Genomic DNA, 2646 nt, shown 5'->3' with positions numbered 1-2646 from the left:
CGCTTCAGAAAGAAGTCAATGGTCTGCGTTTGGTGGGATCAGGTAGGTGTGGTGTATTATGAGCTTCTAAAACCAGGTGAAACCGTTAATACCTACAACAAATAATCAATTTGAACCACTTTGATCGTGAAATGACCAGAATGTGCCAGAAAACACAGCAAAGTAATTTTGCTTCATGATAATGCACCATCACACACTTCAAAACCAGTTAAAAACACGTTAAAAGATCTTGCCTGGGAAGTATTAAGCCACCTGCTGTATTCACCAGACCCTTGCTCCTTCAGATGACCACTTGTTCCAATCGATGGCACATGCAATTTCTGAGCAGCACTTCAAAACGTACGCAGAAGTGGAAAATTGGATCTCTGAATGGTTTGCCTCAAAACAAGAAAAGTTCCTATTGGGATGGTATCCACCAATTACCTGAAAGATGGGGGAAATGTGTAGCTAGCGATGGACATTACTTTGAATAAAGCACTTTTGGTGCTTCTCTTGAAATTATTGTGTTTTCTTTGATTACAAAATACGCATTTTTAACCGGTATCTGCATTTTTAACCAGTTAAAACGCAAATTCACCCTTTACCGGTTAGAAATGCGGATCTCCTGGACTCCCACGGTAGCAGTGGTCACTATGGAGTGGGCTCTCTCAGGAACCCCACGGGCACACTGGTCGCTGTGGAGCTGGCTGCCAGGAGCTCAGCCTTCGTGCTCAGTATTGATCAAAGCGCGGATTCTATGTCGGGGCTCTCCTGGCTCCGGGACTTTATCCCTGCTTCCAGGACCCTTGAGAACGGATTGTGTAACCCTGGAGAGGGGGTGGGATCGGGAGACACTGGGGGTGCGTATGAGAAGGGAAAAAACTTACTTTTAATCAGCCAAGTAATGAAAGGAAATGTTTGTCCTGGGAAAAATCAGAAAGAGGTGGGGACAATAGTTGGCAAACGGGAAACACTGCTCTGGGACCAGGAGCCCGGCTTCTCCCCTGGTCGCCACCATCCCTTTCTACGTGGCTTAAGCAAACACTCGGCTTCTGTGTGCTTCGGTGTCTTTGTTTATAAAACGTGTATGTTTGCTGGCCCGGCCTCTCCCGAGTGTGGCACAGGACATGGCCCTGGGACACTTTGCGAATACCACCTCCCTCGGCAGGCGTAGTCCTGGGCACCTGCATTTCACATGCTGCCGTGGGGGCTCTGTGTCCTCCGGGCTCTGCATTGGAAGAGCTTTGATGTGGCCTCAAGTGACCTGGTCCTGACCCTGCCGTCCTGTCCAGGCATGCGGCCCTGGGCTAGTCCCTTGGCTTCCCTTGGCCTCAGTTTCCCCATTTCTGAAATAGAAAAGGTTATCCTTAACGATCTGCAAGGGGGTGAGGGGCTTTTAGGGTGACTGTGTCCTTGTGTCACAGACACCGACTCTCCTCCAGAATCTTGTGCAAAATGGAGAGTTTGCGCCTTTGAGAGCCTGTGTCCAGGCAGAGAGCCCCACACGTGGCAGGAAGAAGGCAGCAGCTGGGAGCTGGGGTACCCCTGGTGCCTGAGCTCAGACCTCAGGGATTGGGGGTGGGGAGTGTCAGGGGTCCAGGCCTCCGACTGGGTGGGCACCCTCTTCGCACAGGGAGGTGCTGGGAGGATGAGGCAGCAGTGAAGGCCTATCTGAGTGTCTCCTCTCGTCCTCCAGGCCTTGGCTCCAGCCCTTCCCACTGTGGCCTGCCTTGTCCACCTCGGCACATCTGACACCAGCATCAGGTTCATCTCCTCCTCAGGCACCTTTCATAGCTCCCCACTGCCTGCAGGAGAAAGTCTAAACCCTTCAGCCAGTCTTCAAGACCCCTATGCCCTGCGGCTCAGCTGTTCTAGCCAGAACAGTCCTTTCTCTTCCCCCGAGCCCTTCTGTGCCTCTACTTACTGTGGTAAGTGAAAGAGGGCAGGTTCTAAAGTCAAACTCAGGCCACTTCCTCCACTTAGTTGCTGTGTGAACTTGGCAGGTCACTTAACCTCTCTGAGCCTTACCTCCTCATCTGTGAAGTGAGGATAATGTCCTTTAACCCCCAGAATGGTTGCGGGATTTCACAAGACAGTGGGTGACACTTGCTAGGCATTTAGCACATGGTGTCTGCTTCCTGTCCATCTTCCTCCCTCTGTCAAACCTGATGTGCAGTCGTGGGTTTCAGCTCCAAAGGTCACTTCTCCCCCTCATGCTTCCCCAACCAAAAGACCTGCCCAATAACGCCAGGAGGCACAAGGGCCTGGGGGAGGCGGGGGGTCCAGCCTTCTCCAAGATTCCCAACTGGCTTTGAGAAGACTATGGTCAGAAGCGCAGGGATGAACAGAGCAGAAAAGGACTTGAGAAGTTCACACTCAAAGAAGAGGCTCCCTCAGGCTGGGGTGGTCCTGTGACAGGGGATGAGGGCACCCTTGGGGCAGGAATACTCCTGCAGTTGGAGCACGTGGAGTGTGGGAGCCACAGGCTGGGGAGTGGGGCCCATCATGCGATTGGTTCACTGCTTTCCAGATGACATCATCATTCTGTGGTCAAACCTCCCAGGAGACCCCCCCCAAACGGGTGTCCTACCAAATGGGCTGCTGGGATAGAGAGATGACCAACACCACCAGGCTAAGCCAATATGCAGAAGTGTGTGGGGTCTCTCT

Source organism: Myotis davidii, unplaced genomic scaffold, assembly GCF_000327345.1.
Source record: "Myotis davidii unplaced genomic scaffold, ASM32734v1 scaffold562, whole genome shotgun sequence".
Lineage (NCBI taxonomy): Eukaryota > Metazoa > Chordata > Mammalia > Chiroptera > Vespertilionidae > Myotis > Myotis davidii.
Note: the sequence above shows the minus strand (reverse complement) of the source record.